Source organism: Capsicum annuum, chromosome 5 (assembly GCF_002878395.1).
Source record: "Capsicum annuum cultivar UCD-10X-F1 chromosome 5, UCD10Xv1.1, whole genome shotgun sequence".
Lineage (NCBI taxonomy): Eukaryota > Viridiplantae > Streptophyta > Magnoliopsida > Solanales > Solanaceae > Capsicum > Capsicum annuum.
In genome coordinates, this window is record NC_061115.1 from 34,904,448 (window position 1) to 34,909,441 (window position 4,994).

The 4,994-nt window shown below is 32.5% G+C and overlaps 1 long non-coding RNA gene across 1 annotated transcript; it reads right to left on the reverse strand.

Moving 5' to 3' along the window:
* Positions 1 to 477: 477 nt before the first annotated feature.
* On the reverse strand, positions 478 to 2,796 carry LOC107872439. The gene is made up of 2 exons (XR_001674847.2): positions 2,220 to 2,796; positions 478 to 998 (listed from the first exon to the last, which is right to left on the reverse strand). It is a non-coding gene; the product is annotated as an uncharacterized LOC107872439 (long non-coding RNA).
* Positions 2,797 to 4,994: the final 2,198 nt, after the last annotated feature.

The following is a 4,994-nucleotide window of genomic DNA, read 5'->3' on the forward strand; positions in this document are numbered from 1 at the left end:
ATGTACCTTCTACAGTCTTTTGGACGAGTAGAAGGATTTCATTCTTTACCTTTTGAGTCTTAGGATGTCACATTACTAACCCTTATCTTGATCCTAGTTAACTATTACCTTTTGAGTCTCTAGTTATTATATAAAAGCTAAGCATCTTACTTAGATATTACCTAGTAGCGTGGATCAACAGTTAAACCTCAAATTACTATTGTCATTATCTTTTCCTAGTCACTAATCCTCATATAGAGTAAGTAGAAATATCTAGGCAGTATCCTAATGTTTACAACCGCTAAGACAACTATTATGTTGAAGATAATGCAATGCATGACATGGGTATTGGTTCGGTTTAATAATCATACTTCCCCTACTTCGTCAATCAGCCAGTGATTGCACAACCCTAGCTATTGGTTTTAGTCGCTCAGGCTTGTGAAGAAATAAATGACATTTATAATTGAAAGCTTAGATAAAATAACAATAATAAGATGAATAAAAACCCACAACTGTGAACTGAATAATCAGGTAGAGTTAATACAAGGGAATCCCAAGATCAAAGACGGATCTTGGAATCAAAATTTGTTTTTGAGTACCAAAACTGTGTAACTTCTACTAAAAGGTACATAAGGGGTATTTATAATACATGAGAAAACCCTAAAAATAAAGCTCGAATGAACTAGGAGAAAATTGGGCTGGTGGCCACATGTGGTCCGTACCTGCAGTTTGGTCACGGATGCAGGTACGGACCGCAGGTACCAGAAGGGAAAAATCCTGTAAGTCAGCTCTTGGGATTTTGGACTTCTGGCACTACTTTGTGTTCCTGTTGTCCGTAGGTCCTACCTGCAGTCCGTGGATTAACTTAGTAAGTTTTGAAAGTCAATTTTTCAGCTCTTCTTTGATTCTCGAACATGCATTGATCATGATCAAGCCGAAAAATATCCCGAACATCCATAATGCTCCAAAAAGTAGCCAAAAACACCTTTTTTCACCTTTAGCATCTAAAACATGATTTCCTGCAAAACATACCCAAAACGAATCATATCTAACAAAAAGGCCTTAGAAACTTACATTTTCCTCATTTTAAGAGTCAAAAGTGTTATATTCTTATAGCACATCAGCATGCAAGCACCAAGAAGACCAAGAAACACGGTGCATAGGAATGCATACTGGATACGAGACTTTTAAGTTTCTAAAACTAATCCTCTATTATCGTCACCATGAGGCCTACACAACTATTTAGCAACAAACAAAATTATGTAGTCATGTTAACTAAGGAAAAATAGAAGTAGAGAGAAGATAAGTAGCTAAGACACAAAAAATAGAGGAGCACTTTACGACGTACTATAAAAGACCTAGAACTGACTTTTGACTACATATCTGGTGCCCATGACCATAAAAGACATTATTATCATCAAAGAACATAAACGTCTGAACGAAGAACAAACACTGGCAGCAGACACACTATACACACTTGTGAAGAGAATTATCATAGTTGAGAACTTCCATTTAGTAGCAGTTTTCAAAAAGAGTGGAGAGACCGAGATATCCAATATCTATAGTCAAAGACCTGGGAAGTGTTGCATCTTTCCCCACCACAAACACCAAAGTAAGACACTTGTTCTTTAGAATCCACTTGCACCATTCATGTTTCACTGATGACCAATCCAAATGATACTAGCATTAAAGATGGAAGTCAAGATACCAAATCCAAATTATAGCTCCACTCTATGGTTAAGCACTTCTTATGACACATAGGTCTAGAATAGATGACAATCTCATTCATCTAAAAATCCAACTAACGCACAGAGAGCCAAATTTCCAGTTCTACTCATAGTCTGATTCAACAAAAGGAAATTGCTAGATTTATAGTCGTATATAAGGTGACAAAACCAATGTACACCAGCACACGGATCTTATGTAAACCAATATAATGGAACACCTAAATCCCCAACTATAACCTAATCTCACCAACATAACAACGTCATCTTCAATTATCAAGGTGAAAGGTGAAGCTTAAACACAGAACTAATTGTATTAAAGTAATCTCACAACAAAACATCTCATAATTGCCCAAAACCTGGAAGCAAACTTGATTATAGAATAGACCTCACCAGTGTCTAATTACTAAAAATATTGGAAATCAATCAAAGCATTGTAATTAGAAACTATAATTATATTGATACCAAGGTAAATAGCAAGCATAGAAGGAGAATCATGAAATACATTGACGGTACCTACAGTCATTCTCCTTCTCCTATCATCATTACCCAGACCTAAACATTGGCAATGTTGACAAGAAACAACAATATTAATTAATAATTCATAAATTGGAAAAAACAGAACTAATTGTGAACTGAAAGAAATCAAACTCCTACAACCCCTAACATTCCTCCGCTTGCATGCTTATCTCGGCCTTAACTTGAAATTAGAGAATTGAAAATCAAATAAAAAACCTACACCCCATATTGAAATATTCCAAAAGCAAGTAACCAAACAATAACAGATACTGAATCAAAAAAGTTGGAAAAAAAGATCAAGAACCGAGGAAATTAAAACACCAAAAAAGAAAGAAAAACTAAACCAAAACAAACTGAGATGGAAAATAGCCTCCATATCATGTCTATTTATAGAGTTGAGAGAGGTACGATGGACGGTTATGATTAAGCGATGAAGATAAAGATGTTATGCAAACGTATTTGGGCCAAGAATATTTCAAAGGGCGTGGGCCATAGGCCGGTGTCGACTACTGAGAATTATCAATTAATTATCATCATTAAGTGCTCCACCAACATTTCTATTATAGTAGTGACAAAAGCCTTGAATGAGCTCAATATTTATTTATAAATTATTTTTTAAAATAATATTAATTAAATAATTTTATATTTTTATAAAAATAATTATTTTTGTTGTAGTAAATTATTTCATTAAGTATAAAATGAATATTTGAAAAATATTATTAATAGTGATAAATGATATTCCTAAAATCATTTTAAATTATTAATCTAACATAAGTCATATAGATTTATGTAGTATTAAATCATCTTAATTTATTTATTTATTTATTTATTATATAAATTTTATAAAAAGTATTTCTTTTTTGACACAAAGATGACCAGTCAAAAGTACTTCATCGGTCCATTTGTATTTATTCAATTTAGTAAAAATAATTATTCAAATTTATTTTTTCAATCTAAAATATCAAGAATAAATTTATCATTACTGTGTTTTTTTGTCCTTATTATTAAATATAAGAGAATTTTTCAATTCTTAGATAACTTATAATAATTAATTAGAGATAACTTAGTAAAATTAAAATTATTTATGGAGCCCACATGAGTTGAAGCAATTGAAGCAGGCATGTCGACCGAGAGCAATCTGCTTTAACTGCTCAACTCACTCTTATATATACTCTCTCCGTCCCATTTTATATGTCATCATTTCCTTTTTGATCCATCCAAAAATGAATGTCACCTTTCCTTAATTGATAATTGTTTTAAGACACAATTTCACATTTATCCTTATTGGTCCTACTTAATTAGAGATAGTAGTAGTACATTTTTTTAAAAAAGAACAATTTGATAAACATTATCAAGTCTTTCCTTATTGTTAAACTTTGTGTTCGATCAAAGTATGCCACATAAAATGATATAGAGGAAGTACTAGATATGATATGCTAGTGAAAGCATGGGCCCAACTAAAAGGTCTAGAATGAAATTTTTGGTTCAAATTCAATCAACCAAATTCATGAAAGGTTTCTGAACATTGCAACCGAAAGTTCCAATTATATAATAATGGCACAAGACAATAGTAATACATTGGTGTAAACACCATCCTAGTAAAGATATAAATAAATGAATATGCAAAGACTGAAGTTTATTTATCTTCAATCAGGTGCACTTTCAATATCAGCCAATTTATGGTCTCTATTTTTCAGGGTGGTTTCAAATGTTCTTTGCTTCTATTATAGTTTATTTAGCATATGGTGCATTTTTTTGATAAATTATCATAACTACAGGTTCAATTAAATTGAGTTGCCCAATTCGTAAGCACCAAACAGGTAGATAGTCAAGAATCAATTTTGATAAATAACATGAAAAATAATTATTATCCTAGACATAAGAAATGGTCAATATAATATAAGTTGCATCGCCTTTAGAATGAAACCTACATAAAATGTAGTTTCTCTTATAATCATTTTGGATAGCAAAATTAAATAGAATGAAACACATGATAAAATTTATTTGTCAAGCACACTAAGATATTTTGCTATAAATCTTGGCATGCCTTTACCTAATGCGAACTATAAAAACATAGAGAATATTTTTTAACAAGCAACATCAAGTATTGTTCTAAGTACAACCTGACACGATCCGTAACAGGGCCTGGACATGTCGGGTATCTCAAGTCCAACCAGGATCGGAGACCACACCCAATACCCAAACCAATTACCACTCTTCTCCCTATGTCAGATGAATTTAAAAAATATAACAAGATAAAATAGTATTAATTTGAAGACATGATAACAAGTCTATAATCAAAACTGAAATCCACAACCAATTAACCATCCAATACCAATACCAATACCAATGCTAACACTAATACCAACATCGTCCATGCCCATAGTAGTCCAACAAAGCATCTAGTTAGAACCAAAGAGTATCTAGTCAGGATATGCACCCGATCACAGTAAAAAACCAAAACCCAAGAATAATAATGACATAAGAAAGTTCATTGCATGAAATGGGATCTTCCAGAGTATGAAAGCTCACCACTTCAGCTTGACTCAACCGATGTCCCTAAATCACTAAGTTACTGGGCAAGAGGAGTGGTAGTATGGCCTGTTCCTACATCGCATGCAGATACAACGCTCAAAGATGGTTAGCAAGGCGAACGCTACCATGTAACTTAGGGATAAAGATAAAGTAATGCCATTAATCTAAAACACTATCAAACCAATATAAATAACCATATGCAAATACATATATATACATATATATTTATACATTACC